General features: G+C 36.5%; 1 non-coding gene across 1 annotated transcript; it reads right to left on the bottom strand.

The window, feature by feature from the left end:
* Positions 1 to 570: 570 nt before the first annotated feature.
* Positions 571 to 643, bottom strand: Trnar-ucg. Its single transcript has one exon. It is a non-coding gene; the product is annotated as a tRNA-Arg (tRNA).
* Positions 644 to 22,421: the final 21,778 nt, after the last annotated feature.

The raw sequence follows: 22,421 nt of genomic DNA, 5'->3' as shown, positions 1-22,421 counted from the left end.
TCAGAATCGGTTTTAAAATCGTATATTAAATCTCGCGGGAACGGCCCCCGGTTACGGTAACAATAAGTGAGGTAACAAATGCTTCAGAGAAACCAGTTAACCGGGTTTTTCTTATTACCATTGTGGCAGTCTCACTATTTTAAAGTCACAAAAATCCTTTCCCCAGGTTTTTATATTTTATACCTATAACTAGCCGTTGCCCGCGACTTCGTCTGCGTTTGATTTTGTTTTTTTGATGTGGCATTAAATTTAGTTGTAGGTTTAAAAAAAATTAAAGTACTCAGTATCGCTAAGCCTTGAATGAGGGGTTTGCTGCTGTGCGCTGAGGAGTTCTGTCCTCCATCTCCAACCACAGTTTGGACAAAATTAAACACATATTATAACCTCTGTAGTACAAAAATAATTATTTAAATCGTTTATAATTTATCGGAGTTATGGTATAAATCGTCAAACACTTTCATCCCCTCTCCCAAAGGAACCGAGTTTAATGTCGGGATAAACAGTATCGTTTATTACTTCGAAAAAAAAGAACGGTAAAAAATAATAAAAATTAAAAAAGTGTTTTATTTTCGACCGTGACAGGACTCGAACCTGCAATCTTCGGATCCGAAGTCCGACGCCTTATCCATTAGGCCACACGGTCGCTGTAAATTATTGTGAAATAGGTCAATGAATGCCACGCAGGCCGTATCTATACGTCATAGATTACGTCAGAGGTTGTTCAACTCATAACCTTCGAGGCAACGTACGTCGTGATATAGGAAATATACATTATCCATACATATAGTATATGTTTGATGACTGATACTAAACGTAACTTGATGAGTGATATATTTTTCTACTATATAATTATTCTTTAATATACTACATATACATTGTTTTTTTTTAATATGGAAATATACAAAATAGGTACTAATTAATATGTAGGTAAGAAGAAAATTATGCAACTTAACTATGAACAGAAGGAAAGGTCGAGTGTCCAGCTTCAGAATAGAAAGTAGGTAGATATAAATATAAACTTTGGATTTACTTTAGTCAGTTGTTTGTGATATTTTTTTTTATTCCACTCGGTACAACTTTTCTCTCGACTGCAATCGCACCAGTGCGGTGAGTGATGATGCAATCTAAGATAATAGCAGGCGAACTGATTACGAGTATGGCAGTTTTAATAAACCCATACAATCAGTGTCTAAGCAGCATCATACTGAAACGCTATATCGCTTGGAGTTTATCCGTAAGGTGGTATCTAGCCACGACCGAACGCTCCCACACGACCAAATGCTTTTACTTATCTAAAACAAAATACTACAATGCTGCTGCTTTATATACTGTATCCTAAGAATATTAAGACAGGATTCTGGGACATTATCACAAACCAGGAATTTTGTTATACACATAAAATATCGACATTCATTGTGAAATAAATGTATAACTTTACTGGTATCCCAACAGCATCGCCCCTTGTAACCTACTAGTTGTTTATGCGACCCTGATATAATCTCCGGCGGAAGGATCCAAATAAAGGACCTCTATACTAAGTTCCAAGGACCCAGGGACAAGATTGTTACTTGAACTTGGTATATAAACGTCCTACACATAATAATCGATACCCGCGACTTCGTCTATGTTTCTTTCGTTTTTTTTCGTATTATTAACAGTTTTCACAGGTCACGCTTAATAATAATTATTATAGATCTAATTTTGTTACTTTGGGCTGCATTATTGCAATTGTCATAGGGATCACTATTTTTTTTGAGAATAATTTATAGCCGATAATGAAGCTTTCGATTGATAAAGAATTTGTTAATTTCTTTCCAGTACTTTCGAAGCCTATACGATAAAAACAAACAAATAAATTTCTCTTTGTGATATATATACTTTTAAAACCTAATTGTAAAACCATTGAATAAATTAATAAATTAGGGCATTCTATCTATGAATTGTTTGATTATAGATTTTATATCAGCGTGGATACAGACAACAGTAAATATTTACGCGTGCACTTAGATAATTGTGTTTATGTAATGATTCGCATTATTGTCTCATTAATTGTAACCTACAAAAGTACGCTTCTGGAATTAAGGCCTTTATTGATTATTTCGTGGGGAAATCCTCATGAATACGTGGCACAGTGGTTATGTCGGACTCGTATCGGCTAACACCCCACGGTGTTCCAACAAGTCGCCTGGCGGCAGGACAACGGGAACGCTTTCGTACACAACCGCGACTCTGGAATTAAGGCCTATCTTAGCTGGAGGGTTTACGCCGCGCCGGACAAACTGACAATAGCACTAACACAGAGAACGCTTCCGCCCTTTCTCCTTATATAGACAAGGAGGCGCGGTGACAAATTTATTCTCATCACCCGTCACCATATACCAAATATTAGAGTCACACACACACACACACACACGGCATATTAGAGTCCATAAGAATTTCATATAAATTTTTATAAAATACACTTAAACAGAAGTTAAAAACCTCTTATGTAAGTACATATAATTTAGTATGTTTCAAAATTATAAAGGAAACAAGTGTTCTATAATAAAGCAATTTTTTTTTTAAATACACACCACACGCACTAAAAAGTTTTAAAAATATTGTTTACTTCAAAAGACTAGTTGTCAGACATACGTTGCCAAATTAAGTGTGAGATCCTTTCAAAAAATATATTATATTATATATATTATATTTTTTTGAAATATAATAAATTCAAATTCAAAATTTCTTTATTCATGTAGGCCTTTCACAGGCACTTATGAAGCTTTCACACATATATGTTTACATAATTGTAAGGGGATGGTCTATATATCTAGGATTATATATCCTACTAATATTATAAATGTGAAAGTGTGGATGTTTTGTGTGTGATTTGTATAAAATTTGGCACGCATGTAGCCTTTGACATGGAAAATAACATAAGCTAGTTTATCCCGATTTTTTAAGTAGTTCCCGAGGGAAAATTTAAAATTGTTAACGAGCGAAGCTTTAGACCCAATTCTGAAGTCCACGCAGGCGAAGTAGCAGGCAGAAGCTAGTAAGTCAATAGGTATATTTATTAGCGCTAATTCAAATTCAAATTCAATTTAAAAAAAAAGTTAGTGACATTGCATATTTGTTATAAAGTTCTGCAATACTTTAAGTGTCTGTTTTTTTTTCTTAACATGTTGAGTACAATTAAATAAAAATAAATAAATAACACGATTTTCATCATTTTTAATTCTATTGAGGGCCACCCTAATCACCTAGGTGTATAAAAAAACAGTCTACGACCTTCCAAATAATAAATTAATACACATAAAATTTCATAAAAATCGGGCAAGCCGTTTCGGAGGAGTTCTATAACCAACACTTTAAGATTATTTTTAAAACATATGATCTTTACATTGGATACATTATTAAGTAACCTTAACATAATGTATTCATTAAAAGATAGGTAAGAAAATAAAGAACTTGCTAAAAATGCAATCTGACCCTGTTGCAAACCGGTACAAAGTATTCAGTAAGTATTGCAACTATCAACAGTACTTCAGTAGCAACGTAGCTCGCTTGTTGATACGACGCGACGCGACGTTTCGCTACGCTATCCTCTTTCGGTATCCCGGCAACCTCCCTAGAAATACCAGGCAATCATGAACAGAAGCGTATTACACGTTAATAAACGAGAGTGCATTATTGCGCAGGTCACTTCCCATATCTAGCAATTTTAACCCCTAATGCTTCAGAAATAAGTTCCGTAGTCCTATGAACATTACAATTGTAGGATTACGTTACCCTTGTGCCAATAAATCATTTCGCTCTTTTGTATATCAACATAAAGGTTTCATTCCAATGGCATATTGTTTTCCCCCTTGCGTTCGTTCCAGGAAACTCTTCATATGAGCTGGTTTCCTAGTAGTTTGTTATGTAATTCCGTTCCGTAGTCGTCACGGTAACGACATGTTAGGATTCCCCTTCCTTGCCTTCCCACGTTTGTTGCACTGGGGCCGGGGACCGAAAAAGAACGACTTAGTTCACTTCTTTATAACCAAGTCAAGAAAAAGAGATTCTCAATTCTTAATAAAGGATCGCGCACTTCTGTTTTAATAAAAATCCTAATGATATTGTAAATGCGTAAGTTTGTATGGACTGATGGATGGATGGATGATTGTTACTCTTTCACGCTCAAACTACTAGACCAATGTGACTCAATTTTGGAATGGAGATCAATTATACCCTGGATTAACACAAAGACTGCTTTTTATCCCGAGAAAATGTACGGTCCCCGCAGGATTCATGAAAAACAAAAAAACCGCGTACGAAGCCGCGGGCAACTGCTGGTATTTTAATAATTACTATGATGGACAGTTCATACCGTTTCATCTAAAAGTCGTTTCCTCAGTATAGAAGCTGAAGGCACCCTGAAGGTATACACAAACCTAGTACTTTTATTCGTACTTTTAACGTTTATTTTTTGCTTTGCTATAATAATAGCGCTAATTCAAATTCAAATTCAAATAGCAAAATTCAAAAAAAAGTTAGTGACATCTGCATATGGTTTGCGAAAGTTGTAAAAGTCAATTGTGGGATTGAGTATATAATCCCCAAGGTAATTCTGGACCTGCCAATACATAAGTTTAAGCACTGTGTTAAAACACATTAATAAATCGTGGTTATACGATTGATTTATTACTTAACGACAAGGCTGCTTGGAAGCAGGCTCAGCTCTTATCTCTCACAAGATAATCTATTAAAAGATTGTAAACTGTAAAATTATGTTGAAAAAGAGCAATCTGCTGAGTTTCTTGCCGACTCTTCTTCGTGGAATCTGCCTTCCGAACCGGTGGTAGAGTCACTACAAACAGACTGAATTGACGTTTCAAGTGCTTATAAACTGGGCCTACTTGAAATAAATGAATTTTGAATTTGAATTTGAATTCAATTTCAACCTGCCTTTCCTTACATAGAGTAAAAATATAAGAATTTCTGTAACTATCTAAACAAAACAAAGCATAAGTACTTGACCCTTTTATAACAAACAAACAAAGAAGGAAGTTAATAGGGTCAACAATCGTTTGTATTTAACTGCCTAATCACTCCAACATTTGGGTCAGAATGGGTTAACGAATACCAATATTTGTACTCTTGTCCCACATTTCAATGCAGGGCTAAGTGCCATTAAAACAAAGGTATATACTGACCTGTCATATAATCAGGACGCGTCTGTAAATCCTAGAGAAACAATTTGATACGAAATGATTGATGGTGCAGAGGCAGAAAAGGGTTGAAGACCAATATTTGAACAACTTTACCCCACATTTCAATACAGGGTAAAGTTCGTTCTGTTCAAAGGTAGTGGGCGGGTCATGTCTGTCGCAGGACCGATGGCCGTTGGGGCACATGTGTTCTAGAGTGGAGACCGCGAATCGGTAATCGCAGTGTGGGACGACCTCCAGCCCGCTGAACAGGTGACCTTAAAAAAGTGTCTGGAAGCGGCTGGATGAGAAAGGCGGAGGACCGTATGTGGTGGCGCGCTCTTGGAAAGGCCTATGTTACTATAACTATGCCTACTTCAAATATCACACAGTCCATTATATTTTGTTATATTTTTATGTACCTATATAATTAAAATTTTCAAATATGTATTGATTATGCGCCGTCATAATTTTAGCTTCTTGAAATATATGAGCTCTCATACATTTCAAGAAGCTAAAATTATGACGGCGGAAGCCTATTAAAGTCCCACTGCAGAGCACGGGCTTCGTCTCTCATAGGAGAGACGGTTTTAGAGCATAGACCCACTAGCTAGTAGGCTTTAATGACTATTATCACAAGTAAGTGATGATAACGGAGACCGACGTTTCAACTGGCTCTCCGAGGTACTAACTACTAACCTAACCTAACCAAACGTATGAATCAGGACGCCTCTCAAAAAATCTTATACATAAAAATATAGTACAGAATGATGGATGGTTCAGAAGGCTGGAGAGGGTTAATCAAGACCAATATTTGTACGACTCTGCCCCACATTTCAATGCAGGGTTAAGTGGTAGGTAAAATAATTCAGGACACCCTGTAAAAATGTAACGAGGATGATAAATCAGTTTTCTGGCAAAATGGCGGAACGATACGTATCATTTTGACAACTTCCCAAGCGGTGTTGGAGCGAGATCTTTTAGGAAGTTTGACGACCTCCTTGATGCAACAGTGAGCGCCGTGAATTTAAGGAGGTTCCGAGTTCTATCCCGACAGAGGCAATTTTAGAAGTTATCGTTTCAGAATTTGGTGAATTACATATACAATAATTGATAATAAATAACTCAATTAATATCTAACATTAACCAAGAAAAAAATATATATCTTCGTCTTCCTATATCGAAAGTAGACTGGCAATCTTTTTTTGACGGCCGATTGGCGCAGATTGCAGCGACCCTGCTTTCTGAGTCCAACGCCGTGGGTTCGATTCCCACAACTGGAAAATGTTTGTGTGATGAGCATGAATGTTTTTCAGTGTCTGGGTTTTTATATGTATATTATAAGTATTTATGTAAATAATTCATAGAAATATTCAAAAGACATCTCAGTACCCATAACACAAGCTACGCTTCCTTTGGAGCTAGATGGCGATGTGTGCGTTGTCGTAGTATATATATATATATATATAATTATATATATATATATATATATATATATATATATATATATATATATATATAATTATAAATCTCCGACAAAAATTGTCGTCCAAAAATTTTAGATAATACAAATAATAATATTTCCGTTGGTTTATCTTACAAGCAAACCTGTGTCGTGGGTCGCGTTACGTACACTCACTTTGCGTTTTTTTTCTCAGGTACGGCAACTATTTTCACAATTAATTATTTAGGAAAACACAAAAGGCGGCTCGCTAAATAGCGATCTCTGTCAGGTAACCTAAAGATTAGGGTAATATTAAAACATACATACGAATTAACATATTTCTATTTTTGTGTTTCTCCCGCCCTATTTAGCGATAAGGCCACCAAATTGTATACGTTGCGTTGTGTTATTTCTTATACCATACCTTTGTGTGATGTGCAGTAAAATTGTATTCATTCATTATTTTTTATTTGAGAATTATACTGTCTACTAACACACAATTTGTAGTAACATACATATAACATACTTGGGGTTCGCTATTTATGTTGAAAAACCTTAGAGCTTAGAGGAAATCAAAAACAATACCCTATCCAAATAAACTAGGTTACAAGAAATTCCGGTATTTAGTTATCCAGTTCACGGCTGTACAATTACAAAGTCACCGCTAGTTTTAGGAAGGTTACAGATTATTTGCAAAGAAAACAAATTCTTACTGCAGAATGCACCTTAGGTGGAACTCCTGAAGCGCTGTCCGAGGTCGGACGAGGGCTAAGTCAACACCAGTCGCATCCGAGGACATGGTCCGTCTGTTACACCGTACTTATGATATAAAAGAGTTTTTTGAAGTAAAACTTTTTTACGCACGCTTGACTTAGGGAGTAAGCTGGTGAATGCGTGACTAGAGCGTTACGAAAAGTGTGATCGGGTGAGGCGAAAGGCAGTTTATATCTGTATAAGCAGTATGCATTTTTGTATTACATATATACGTAAAAAAAATTCTTATTTATATTCCTCCATACATATTGAAGCGGTGATAGCCCAGTGGGAAGGACTTCTACTTCACTTTCGGGGGGCCGAGACCGAATACCAGCACGCACGTCTAACTTTTCTAAGTTATGTGCGTTTTAAGCAAATACAATATCACTAGCTTCAGCGGTGAAGGATAACATCGTGAGGAAATCTGCATACTTGAGAGTTCTCCATAATGTTCGCAAAAGGTGTCTGGAGTCCACCAAGCCGCACTGGGCCGATGTGTGTATTGTCGTAGTGTAGAATTATTTCAAATTTGAATCGGTAAAAATGGAAAATGGCGGACTTTTATATAAACTTTCAGTACATATACAACCCTTTTAAGGTTTTTTTTTTAAATGCCTATATCCTTCTTCAGTATATAATCTATGTCCTTGCAAAATTTCATTAGGATCCGTTTAGTCGTTTCGTCACTAAAAGGAAACATACAAACAAACGCAGTTACTTATGCATTTATAATATTATTATGAATTGGAGTGATTCTAAACTCATATGAAATAGGCGGGTTTATCGATTATTAAGAACAGGATTCCCGTCGCAGCGCCCAAGTTTTTCCCGGCTTTTTTTAATCCGACGGGAACTGTTAGTTTTCCCTATGCTAAGGAGGCAGGATACAGGATGCAATCTAAGGCCTCCTTTGCACACTGGCACAAAGTAGGTACTATTGCTGTTTTCTTTGTGTTTTTCGTTGTTGAAATAAAGTTTTTCTATTCTATTCTATTCGATTCGCTATGCAATATTTTGCTAATTTCGGTTTAGCTTCGAATTGCTGGCTGGCTATGCTAGACTTCTCAGCTAAACCTATCTTGGAGAAAGGTTATCTTTTTTTAACCCCAAGACGCATTATCCTAGTGCTTTCCGGGATAAAAAAATTCCAGTTCTTAGTAATTTAAGTTTTGGTTGAAAGCGAATGAATATTTTATTTTAACAAATATTGAAACATACGGTTTGATAAAGCCCTAGATTAAAGAAACGTAGGTATGTCAAATTGACACGTAGAACCATGGAAGCGAAAAAGTTACCATTCTTTCCCATCAGGGACGCTATTTAATCGTTACGGCTGAACTACGGGAAAACTACTGCAGTTAAGTCATTTCATGGTCGAGAATAAGTTTTTATGTGTCATGGCCAGCTGTAGATACGATTGAAGCTATTTAATTTAGTCTTTTTTTTTCTTTTTAAGTCCTTATTTATTTATTATAATTTATCTATGACTAATAATAATAACAAGCGAACATTAATGTTTAAGATTGGAATTGAAATAATCTTCTCAGATTAGTGTATTGTCATCGATCCTCGATATGTCTACAAAGTTTGAATCAAATCTGATCGTTCAAAGTGGGTCAAAATCGCGCCCAAAGAAGTCGGTTACAAACAAACATACAAACACACAAACATACAGGTGAAGCTAATAAAAAGCTAATAAAAATAACATCAGCCATCGAATTGTGGAATGCGCTTCCTATGAACATACGGCGGTCAAAGTCACTGGCGATATTTAAAAAAGCCGTTAATTGCTATTATTTGTCCAACAATGTTTAATAGTATTTATTTACTTTTATCTAAAGTATTTATTATATGGTAAATAGCATATTATTAGTTTTTTTTTTTAATATTTATTATATGTTAGATGCATTTGTGTAATTAGTTTATGTATTAGTAGGTATTTAGTTATTCGTATGTATTTATTTTATATTTTGTACCACCTGCAGTTTGTTCTCCTCTCTTTTTCCCAATTCTAATGTTGCCTGGCATAGATCGCTTCTAAGCGAGCCTTTTGTATTCTGCTTCTATTTTTATGTTTCTTTTTTTCTTTTATAATTCTTTATGTTATGTACATACTCGTATAAAGAGTAATAAGCCGTCTAACGGTTCACTTTGGCATGGTACCCAAAATGCTGGCGCTATTGTCCCTTTGAATTGCTAGACTTAGCCGTTGGGCTAAATAAGCGCCAGCTCTTCGGTCACCAGACGTCAAGACCAATTTTTGGGAAACGATGTTAATAAAATTGTTCGTGTCCGTAGACCATGGCCTAAGTGTCTCAAACGGAAGCGCCGCAAAAACTTACCTAGTCAATACAAAGAACGGAGTATTTACGGCGCTTAAGCATTTAAGCAGATTCGGCAGCTGCAACCGCTTTTTGAGACGTACTCGATAAGTGAGAAACTGCCAACATATCAACGCAGTTGTAACGTATTAATTTAGTTAGTATTGATAGCCTAGTGCGTAAGGCTACGGCTTTCCTTTCGTGGAGACCTAGTTTTAAACGGTGAAGGAAAACATCGTGTGGAAACCTGCATGTCTGACAGTTCTCCAAAATGTTCTCAACGGTATGTAAAGTATACCAATCCGCCCTTGACCAGCTAATAGACTACGGCCCAAACCCTTCTCATTCTGAGGGGAGACCCGTGTCCTATAGTGGGCCGGTAATAGGTTTGTGATTTAAGATTAAAGATAAGAGGCAACTTTCAAATTCATTTTAATTGAGAAAATTTAAAAGAATCGTAAGGATCGAAAAATCGAAACTATTTTGTCAGAAAAATAATCAATAAATATATGTGGTATAATTTAATAGTAGTTGGTAGTTTTTATTTTTTTGTAGTTGTACGTTGGTAGGATTAAATTGACACTTGAGATGTCAACCGTTGAAACATGTAATATCAGAGTTGATTGTCAAATATAATAAAAGATGTACGCCGTGTTTTGTTTTTGTTTGCATCAAGATATATAAAAAAGCGAGTGTTTCGCCCCAATTCTTTAAAATATCCCACATATATACTTTACAAATAGATACTTTTGGCTGTAAAAAAAGTACTCTAAAATATATAGATTATTAATATTTTGAGTTCTCTCAACGTCTAAAACTCAGCGCCGTAATAAAATGACGGATGCATTTCCGGCGTATTTACGTTTCAAGAATTCCGGAAACTCAAAACAATCGTATTAAAATAACCGCCATTGAAACAATACGTGAAGTATTTGAAAACACGATCTCGTGTTCTTACAACGTATTCTAAGGGTTTATTATATCTGTGGTGACCTTCAGATGAAGTTAAAATCTATATATATAAAAGAGAAAGTGTGTGGGTATGTTCCGTATAGACTCCGAAACGGCTGGACCGATTTCAATAAAACTTTCAGGGAATCTCCGGATTGACCTGGCAAGTAATCCTGTAAAGTTTGGTGACGATCGGAGCACTCCTATTTTTGAACTGTCAAACTGTCAAATACAGCTTTTATTAAAAAATTAATGATTTAAGTTTATTATTTAAATAAAATTGTATAACTATAACTAATTATTAAAATTGAATAATTGTTCACTTAACAATTATTCATTGTAAAGTCAACATCTCCTGATGATGCTCCGGTTTCGGAGCGAAACGTGCGTAGAGGGTATATTGCCGAAGATCTGTTTGGTGTGGGGTATAAGGATTGAAGAAATTATAAATTACACCACACAGATTCTCCTGCTTTTCGCGGAGTATAGCAAATTAAGCTTAATTTTGATAAATATATAATCTGTTAGTAAAACTCAGTATAAATAGTTCACTGTCCATCCTTAACTCTTTTTTATAGGAGACAGCTAATAATTGGTGAACCAATCAAATTGCACACCAGATGGTAACACAACCGTCCACAAACAGAGCAACACTTCGCAGGGCATGCCAGGAACACGTCCTGCAACGTGCAGCAATTTGTGTTTAAACCTAAGGCGTAGCTGTAAAACCTCATATGCCTGTTACTAACCAGGGAACTTCGCCCTTCAGACCGGAAGATAGCAATGCTGATTAGCAGCAGAAAAAAGTATGGTGGCACTTTGACGATGGTACTATCGTACTACAATAAAGCCACAGAATTAAGAACATACAGAACCCTCATTCAGCCCGATGCAGTGTCCAAAAACACTAGAGTGTAAAGCCTCATTCCGCGGGTGTATAGTGTAGACACACCCGCCGAATGATGCTAGCTCACAAACTTTTCCAATTTTCCCCATTTGATGGTGAATGTTTAGGCCATATGAAGTAGATTAAATTACTGTCAACTGCTAAATAGAATGCAGTGGTTAGGCCCTTTCGAAAAACACTACTAAAGTGGAGTGGTGTACACAGTTTCTGTATGTTCTTAATTCCGTGAATATGATTTCTCTCACAGCTGTATATTTACCTCTTTTTCTTGAAGTAAATAGTTTCTTATAAGAATTACTTTCGCCAAAGGTTGTCTGGGAGAGATCGCTTTAGCGATAAGACCGCCATTGCACACCTAAACTAGTTTGTTATGACTTTTAATTTTTTAATGTGTTTCTCTTTGTATTTTGCTTTTGTGTGTGCAATAAAGAATTTCATAATAATAATAATAATAAATAGCTAAGGAAATCGGTGATAAATTAATAAAAAAAAGCATTTACCCAGGGCTCTTTAAAAACTTAGTTGAATTTATCGCACCCCCCTTTTTCCCTCAGGGGTTGAAGTATAAAAGTATAATTAACTCCCGCTATAACGCGTAAACCCGCTGAAGTTTAATTACACGCAATAGATAGCAATATTGATGATTTCATTTCACGACCCGCCTATCCGCACTGCGGGCGATATTTCAAAACTAATAACAAAACCACGTGTATTTCCTATTGATATTCTTGTTAAGGACGTTCGAAACGCCCCTTTTAGGTTTCCTTAGCAAAGAAGGAACCGTTTGCGGCTTAGCTCAGTATTCCTTGTGTCGAAGACGAGCGGAGTGATGCGGCGTGCGGTGCGGGACGCGAGGAGAGCGCGAAAGGCGCGACCTCTCACACTGCATTCAATTCGCTCAACTAACTGGCGCGTAATGCGCAGACGCACACAAAATCATTCATAACCATTTATCACAATCAACATTGTACAAGAAAAAAAATCAATATAATAATAGTTAAGTAATATTATAATACTAGCGGACCCCAGCGCCATCCGACGGCCGACTGGCGCAGTGGGCTGAGACCCTGCTTTCTGAGTCCAAGGCCGTGGGTTCGATTCCAAAAACTGGACAATGTTTGTGTGATAAACATTAATGTTTTCCAGTGTCTGGGTGTTTATCTGTATATTATAAGTATTTATGTATATTATATTCATATATAAATATTCATCAGCTATCTTAGTACCCATAACACACGCTACGCTTACTTTGGGGCTAGATGGCGATGTGTTTATTGTCGTAGTATATTTATTTATTTATTTATATTTATCTGTCGGGCTGATTCGTGAATCTAAACCATCCAGGGTGCCACCCAAACGCATACCAAAAATTCATTCAAATCGGCCCAGCCGTTTAGGAGGAGTTCAGTGACATACAGACGCACACAAGAAATATATATATATAAAAACAAACAGTCCATTTTCTCTTTTAGTTAGTACTAACAAGAATCAACAACACCTTAGTTATAGAAAAGTTTCAACCGACTCAAAAATAGGAGGAGGGTCGACTGTTTTTTTCAATTAAATTATCTTATTTACATAAAACATACATGTTTAGTCAAAATCTATGACATGGAAATCTTTATTTACACAGATTTATTCATATAATGACTAAAAAAATCATCAAAATAAAAAAAATTTGTATATTTGTTGCTCGATTCGTCAATTATAAACCGATTTCGATGATTATTATTTTTTTATTTGGTACGTTATACATCAGATGCGGTCACATTTTAATTTGGTTAAGATGATTTCCTTCACCGTTGGAGCAAGTGATATTTTTTTTGCTCAAATCGCACATAACTACATAAATAATATATTATGATATTAATATTTTATTTATTATCTATTTATTTTTATTAATAAAAAAATAAAAATATAAATTAAAACAGAATCATAAAGAAAGAAGTAGAATACAAGACGCGGCCTATAGCGATCTCTTATATATATAGCGATATCTTTATAGCGATCTCTGCCAGGCGACCTTTGAATTAGGAATACAAGAAGAGGAGAATAAACTTCAGGTAGTACAAATTTACATAAATACTTATAAAATACAGACAAACACTGAATGGGAGTCGTACCCACGGACTTCGACTCAGAAAACAGGGTCGCTGCCCACTGCGCCAATCGGCCGTCAAATTTTGTTAGAAAGATCTTAAAAAAATATTGAGAGTTAGGGGGAGAGGACAAAAAGTAGCCTATGCTACTCTCCGTTCTTTCAACTAAATCTATGCCAAAAATCAAGTTGATTATTTGCTTAGTTAGGGCGTAAAGTAAGGACAAACAAACAAACACGATTTCGCATTCATACTATTACTCAGGACATATAATATTTTTACGAATTATTTTTCGAACCTTCAGAACTAGCTATGAACTGAGTTGAACCTTGGAAGTAGGAGGTTTATTCACCAAAAGTAACATAATAATTATCTAGGTATTTATTTTTATTCCCAGCTTCGTTCGTGAGAACATTACAGAAAGATGAGTCAGCTACGCGCGCTTCCAACCTCCAGATTAGCTTTTTTTTCAAATGACGCTACAGATTACAATATATCAATCATGCCATTAATATCAATCTATTATGATCCTTAACCCTTATACCGCTCACGGGGTATTAGTGTCCCCTGGTATAACGGAAATATTTTTAGTCTATTGCACGTGACTTCGTTGAGACTCCTGTATACTTTTAGGGCTCCCTATTAGATTTCAGTGGAACCAATGTTAATATTACTTGTAGTTTGTGAGGTCATAACCTAGGTCTGGCAACTACCTGGCATCATCACCTTATTAATTAAAGATATGGTTTCATTTTATTTCAATTAATTTGAGGCTATGTTAATAAAAACCTTTGTCGACTTCCTTTAAGCCTTCTCATATTTCTAAGTTCATGGATTAATTAATAAACTGTGAAGTGTGCACTTGTTATGTCAACCAGACACTTTTTTACTCTTAAAAAGTCAATTAAGTATGAGTGTAACTGATTTCATTTACAAACCCTATACATTTTAACAACTACTTATTTAATCTGTTATTAAGGGTTAACCATGACAAGTGGAAATCATACCGATTTCCATAAAGTCGTAATGATATAACGAGCCTTAACCGTCTTGCAAAATCAACCTAAAAGAATATCTATATTATCTTATTTATTTTATTTATTTCAAACAAACACATGAAAAGTAAAAAGAATACACATAAAGTCTGTGATTTCTACACAAGGATTCCCTGTGTCGTGAAAATCACTTCCTTCCATGTTGAATACAATAAAGATCAACAAAGGTAACTTGATAATACAAACAAAAAATTTAAGAAAAAAGAACAATAATAAACTTAGCATACAAATTCTGTTGGATCAATAATGACAAAATGTGTTGTTTAGCGTGTGTGTGTGTGTGTGTGTGTGTGTGTGTATGACTGTGTTTGTGTGAGTATATCCCTGTGTCTTTCTGTGTGTTTATCGTAAGTATGTTATATTTGTTCTAATATTGTTAGCATTTTTTCTGTTTTTTTGAACTGCCCAGCAAAAAGGTAAGATCTACGTCCAAACTTCGTTCTCAAAAAAGAGAACTTCCACCATTTCAGGTCAGAGCGCGTTAGCATATGCATCCAGTATTGAACATCAGAAATTGTAGGCGCATTTTACTATCTATGAATTATAAAAATAAATAAAACATGTGTGTAATTGGCGAAACAAGATAAAAATCTTTTCAAAAATCGTTTGTAGTAAAACAAAACTAGCAATAGGAAAAATTTAATAGATTGAAAGTTTTATTATAGCGCATTATCTAGTTATCTCATAATCGGGCAACCAAGTTTCACTCAACGTTAAAATTTGAGATTTTTGTACAATTGAATCAATTTAATCACCGGAATGAGTCCGCAGACTTTGACAATTGAAAGTATTCACTGTCAAACGCGTTTTTTGAAAAACTCAAATGTTGTCTATAGCTAACTTCAAGGTGTCGGATTTTTGTGACGGTGTGCGCGCGCATCGTAAAAATGTACTCTCATCATTTTTCCCTAAAGCACCAAAAGAAGTATAACTTCAAAAGATTATATAAAGTTAGTAAGTTTATTAGTTTCCTTAGTATATTTTCTACATTAAGTTAATAATATCAACCGGGACCGAAGGTTGAGCATTACTGGCCTGAATGGTAATCAGAACACATTATTCGTAGATGAACAAGCTAATCACTTGACCAACGATGCAGTTATAGACTATAGTTGTATAATAGTTTGCAGTACCGAATACAAAGTCCTAAACGTAAGTGACAAGGCCGACGGCAGTGACCGGGCGCAACGATCTCTGACCTTACTCAGTTACAATAGTTACTTTGTTACATTAAAATTACGTTACTAAAACAATGCATTTTAATCTCATTCACAAACTACACAGTTATATACTTAAGTTTATACATTGTTGTTATTCTTAAAATCAACATCATTCTTATTACGTCAAATTTAAATATGAATCGAATGGATAAAACACAACATGACACCTAATATGACACGTTGCAACGCGATACGACGCGACAAAATCCGAAAAAATAATTCTTGGATAAGCCATTAAATTTTTAACAATATCAGGCAACACATCACAACACAATACGACGCAACATGACTCTTGAAGTTTTAATCCTTTTTTATAAACATCCTATTAATTTACACTAAATATGGTATTTGATGTGTCACGATATCAGAGATATACTTAATACGACACGCCACAACACAATACAACGCAACACGATAATATTTAATACGACACTCATAAGTTTAAGTCCTGCGTTATTAACATCAATTTGTGACTCGACCTGGAGATCAAATGAATGAATGAATACACTTATTGCACACCAAAGAAAACAGTAGTTAGAGTTATATACATAGAGCAAGAGAGTACAATTTGGTGTTAGGTAGTAAGGTAGTAACAGTAGTAGTAGCTTGCCGTAGCCATAGCGAGGCAAATGAGGTCGGGGGAATATTTTCTCCCGCGTTCTTAGGAGATCCCGGAGCCTCCCAATTATGTGCCGAGGATGGCCACCGAGGGGGTTTAAGTGGGTAAAAATCCCTCATAACCCGACCTCCCCTTAGGTCGGGTATCTTTGAAGATTTCCCCCCCGGAAACAAAAAAAAAAGGTAGTAAGGTAGTAGGGTTAGTACAAGTTACACTAAATCCAGAGCCCTTTTGACCTGTCCATCATTCTCAGCACTAAACCTAGTGTTATGGGTTCATTAAACTGTTTAAACACCTTGAAGGTTAAATCGTAGACCAGCGCTATTTGAAATATATTTAAAAACAAAGTGCGTTATGTCTGATTTACACTTAGTTAAGTAGATAGTGCAGGTGACAAGTGCAAGTGTTAAGTGTTTGATAAAATCTTCGTGTAAACGGACACGCTGTTAAGTGATATATTGAAAGCGATTAGATGCCGTGACCATTTTTTATGCTAAGCATCCCGCACTCGCAGCGTCTAACCCGAACTTAATACTCTGTAAACAAATTCCTTTCGATAAGTGCATAACATCGACGATCGTTATGGAGTGAAGGAATAACCAAATAATTTTGTTAGAGAATAAGTTAAGTTAATAGCTGAGAGTTTTGGAATCCTATCCTAAATGCGAAAGTTTGTAAGGATGGATGTTTGTCACTCTTTCACGCAAAAACTACTGAACCAATTTGACTGATTTTTGGAATGGAGATAGATTATATGCTGAATTAACACATAGGCTGCCTCTGTTTCTTATTCAAGGAAAATGAAGGGTTCCCGCAGGATTCATGAAAAACCAAAAATCCGCGTACGAAGCCGCAGGAAACAGCTGGTTATATGTGTAACATCTCGTTTATTGGTCGTACTCCATCTACAGCCTTCTTGCAGCAAAACTGGCTTGACAAAATTTTGCACATACAGACATAAGCGGCGTCCGGCGATAGCCTAGTGGTTAAAGCTTCTGCCACCATTTCGGGGTGACCGAGTTCGATCCCCAGTAACCTCTAACTTTTCGGAGTTATGTGCATTTTTAATTTAAGGAATTTTAAATATCACTTGCTTTAACCTTTAGTAGAAACCTGCATGCCTGAGAGTTCCCGATAACTTTCTCAAAAGAGTGTGAAGTCTAACAATCCGCATTTGGCCAGCGGATGGAGTACGGCCAAAACCCTCCTCATTCTGGTAGGAGACCGTCCCCTATAGTGGGCCAGTAATCATGAAAGATTGCATCCTGGAGACACTGCATGATTTAAAGCCCAAGAAATATGGAACTACCTACTACTACTACTCACCACCGTCATCAAACCTAAATAAACCTAAATATACTTTTTTTTTTTATTAAAACATCTTTATTGCGTAATATACAGTGGTGGTATAGGATTAATGAAGAATATTCATAAAAAAAATTAGAGGTAAAAGGCGACCTTATTACTAATATAATAAATATTGAAAAATAAATAAATATCTTTATATATATATTTCTTGTGTGCATGTGTATGTCCCTCCTCCTAGACGGCTGGACCGATTTGAATGAATTTTTCGGTATGCGTTTGGGTGCGTGTGGGTCATCTCCAAGCGGCCAATAGGCCGGTCGGGGGTACGGGCCTCGAGGCAACGCCTCCTTACCCGGGTCATATTCGCAGGGCAGCTATGCTGCCCTGGTAATTGTTGTTTTAGCCCCTGTCTAGGGGATAGGGCCCGCCATCATTGGCTTTGGGCCTGTTGGTTTGTCTTGTCCGTGAAATGTCGGCGTCACTGTCAGCGTAGTCGTCGTCGGCGGGCGCGGGGATGTTATTAATTCCGATGGGCCTTGAGTCATCGATGTCACCATTTGTGCCTCCGCGTTGTCGCGCTGGCGGGGGTGATTGGAGGAGCTCTCGAGGTAGTGGACGCCCTGTTATAGGTCTGTCCAGCGCTGGGGCTATTCCGTGGAGGTGTTCGCACGGCCCGTAGTCTGCGTGAGCGAACATGCGGCGTGCGATTGTGCGGACGAAAACCTCCACGGTAGGCGTCCTGGTGTCTCGATGGATGACGTCATTTCTGACGTACCTTGGAGCACCTACAATCAGGCGCAGGCACTTGTTCTGCTGAACCTGTAGCCGGTCTTTTTGGTGGGCCGAGCAGAGGGCAAACCAGGCTGGGGCTGCGTACGTGAGGCGTGAGCGGATATATGCTCCGTAGATCCTCAGTTTGGTCCTTATTGGAAGTCTGGAACTTAGGACTTGGTGCAACATCGACGCGGCTGCCTGTGCATGGTTCACTGCATGATTGACCATACTCACCATGCTCAATGTCGCGTCCATGTGGCACCCTAGGTAGCGAACTGAGGTCTGCCACGCTATGTCCTAGCCTCGGAGTTGGAGTTGACGCAGTGGCTTCCGCACGCCGAACACAATGGCGGCCGTCTTACCCACGTTGACAGCCATCCTCCACCTGTCCAGCCATTCTGGAAGCAGGTTCAGCAGACGTTGCATTCGGTTGATAGCGACGAGTTGGTGAAATGATGACGCAAAATATGCACTGTCATCCGCATAGAGCGACAACAGTACGTCTTCCTCCCCCTCGCGCAGGTGAATTTGGCGTTTGGGTGGCACCCTGGATGGTTCAGATTCACAAATCAGGCCGACAGATGGCGCTGGGGTCAGCTAGTATATATATTTACAATTATTTATATTTATATATCATACTATATATATATATATATATATATATATATATATATATATATATATATATATATATATATATATATATATATATATGCGTATACACAAACAACATAATTATAATGACAAATAGTGACACTCAACATTTAAAGGAAGAGGAATTTGGATTGCGAGAACATCAAAGAATATAGGGGACGTAGAAGGTCAAGACTCAAGAGAATTTGAGAACAGTGCCTGCATCCAAACTGCATTTGCATATGAAAATATCTCTTATGATAAGGTGAGCAGGCGATAGCCAAAGCGTAAACGGCATTTTCAAAAGAAGAACCATGATACATGATCGTAGAAAAGAGACATTTACCTTTAATCGATTTTGAAAACTTTATATCAAAAAAAATATGTCAAACAATCAACTTGCCACTTATTTTGTAATAATAATTGACGTACCAAGAAGATGGCCCAACTGGTTTAAAGATAAAAACCATAGCCTATAAACAGAGCAGCACTTTGAATTAGGGAATGCAAGGAACACGTCCTGACTGCTTATAAATACGGCTGGTACTTCCCCGGAATAATCTCTACTACCTAGTACACTAAACTTGCTCTACCCACTGTATAAATCAGCCATTACGGTACGTCGCTTACAGTGCCGTTGGCGCGGATATGCGATCAGCTGTGATGATAAAAACAAAGGTGTTTTATAATTATCTCAGCTGACGTACATATCTAAAATGTTGACGTCAATAATAAATTAGTGACGTTCAAATAACGCTCGTGGGTCAAAGATCATAGACAACATGTCAAAAAGAACTCTTTTATTTTGTTAATAGTACATTTTGTTAAGTAGTGGTAGTTAGGTAAAGAAAAATCGCCAGCTAGAGTTGTAAGTTTATAAGATAAACGACGCGGTCATAGCGCAGTGGGTGGGAGCTCGACTTTGCTTTCGGGGGGCCTAGTTCAAATGCAGCACACACCTCTAACTTTAAACTTTTGTGCGTTTTAAGTAATTAAATATCACTTGCTACAACGGTGAAGGAAAACATCGTGAGGAAACCTACATGCCTGAGAGTTCTACTTGATGTTCTCAAGAGTGTTTGGAGTCCATCAATCCGCACCGGGCCAGCGTGGTGGACTACAGCCTTAACCCTTTCTCATTTTTGGAGGAGACCCGTGCCCTACCCGATAAGCAGCCCTAAGTTTAAAATACAGCTAGATATTTTAGATATATTTTATATCCAGTTATTTATATTTATTAAAATATAAATAAAACGGTCGAATAGTAAACACTTAGGTGTAAACAGTTAGTTTAGGAATAACAAAGAGAAAAGTAAAAACACTAGTGCAAAAATCCTACTTTCCGCACTTCATATGCATGCAAGAAAACGCTACTTTTTATAGCAAATGTAATAAAAATCATTTTTAGCAATCGTGCATTATAAAGTCAGCGTTGTACAGATTGCATTTTATTGAAGATCTGTGGGCGTGTGTAGTGTGTTAACAGTGGCGTGCACTGGGTTTCTTACCAGGGTATGCATACAGCAAGAAAATTGCATAAATTGCAAAAATCCTCCTCCTACAAGAGTTATAAAGTAATTTTAGGGTAAGGTATGTATGAAGTGCACGCCACTGTGTGTAAAGTTTGAAGAGATAGTGTGTGTAATGTGTAAAGTAAAGAAATAAATAAATAAATATACTACGACAATAAACACATCGCCATATAGCCCCAAAGTAAGCGTAGCTTGTGTTATGGGTACTAAGATAGCTGATGAATATTTTTATGAATATAATATACATAAATACTTATACAGATAAACACCCAGACACTGAAAAACATTCATGTTCATAACACAAACATTTTTCCAGTTGAGGGAATCGAACCCACGGTCTTGGACGCAGAAAGCAGGGTTGCTTCCCACTGCGCCAACCGGCTGTCCAAAAAAAGAGAATAAAGAAAAAATATTCTTAAGAGTAGAATCTACCTGGATTGCACGGAATATAGCAAATAAAGCTTAATCTAAATTGTTTAAGATGAACTTTCACAAAGTAACGCTTGTAATGTAAAGTAACGCCTGCTTCTATCCATAGAGATTGCGTTAAAAGAAACAAAAAAAAAACATAAAACAAATACTTTAGCTTTATTATAAGTCCGATAGATACTTGTAGTGCAAAACAATCACCTCTAGAAATCTAGAAGATATAAATCTACAAAATTGTTTTGCAAGAATAAATACGGACTTCTGTTATTATATTATTATTCTCATGCTAGCGTGTACATAAAACTTTAAGGATATCACGATTCTACGAAATGGGTAATAATATTTGTAAATACAAAGTTACTTTTACATTGTTGTTTTTCGTACCTACAAAAAACTACAACCTAAAACTAGACTAAAATCTTTCTAGAATCTAGATAAAGGCTCGCGTGAGTTACTAAGTTACTAAGTTTATAAATGTGGGGAATTGTATTATATTAATGTTTTGGAATATCCTGGGTATCACCAAATAAAGACATTTAATTAGTAGATCGTGCATCAAACAATCCTTTTCGTCCAAGTTCTATATCCCCCGAGCCGAAGTCGAGGATAGATATCTAAGTCGATCATAAAATAGATTTTATGGCGGTATGTCACCATACTTAGATTTACTTATGAGTTATAAAATCATTTAAAATCAATACCCGTACCTACGAGGACAATGATAACAGAATTAGAATGAAAGAAGAAAAAAAAATAAGTGGCAAAATTTTCCTTGAAAGTGACATTGTAAAAAGTTCTTCATATAGGCACACTCTACCTTAAATACATTAACTTTGAATTTATAGTAAGCACTTAATTCACCGTAATACAGTAAAATAATTCATCTTAACAGTAAGTAAGAACATTATTTTCACCTGTGTTACATAAACAGTAGTATTTTCGTATTAGGTTTCAAGTGAGTTTATACAAACTGTATGCTTCGAGGATACAGTTTGTATAAACTCGTTGGAGGTTCGACGAACGATTGTACTCGTTCGCAGCTACGCGTAGCTCTTTATTGTTCATGTTTTCCTGGTAGCAGTTGTTACGGTTACGTACAGGTGTGCCATCCTGCGCGTAACGGTAAAAGAATATTTTATTTCATTGTTCAAACTTTTATCTCATTCTGTTTAAAGCTTTCAATGCACCATTGACAACAT

The sequence above is a fragment of the Pararge aegeria genome, chromosome 12, assembly GCF_905163445.1.
Source record: "Pararge aegeria chromosome 12, ilParAegt1.1, whole genome shotgun sequence".
In the NCBI taxonomy this organism is placed as follows: domain Eukaryota; kingdom Metazoa; phylum Arthropoda; class Insecta; order Lepidoptera; family Nymphalidae; genus Pararge; species Pararge aegeria.
The sequence above is the reverse complement of the archived record's forward strand: the minus strand, read 5'-3'. Positions and strand labels throughout refer to the sequence as shown.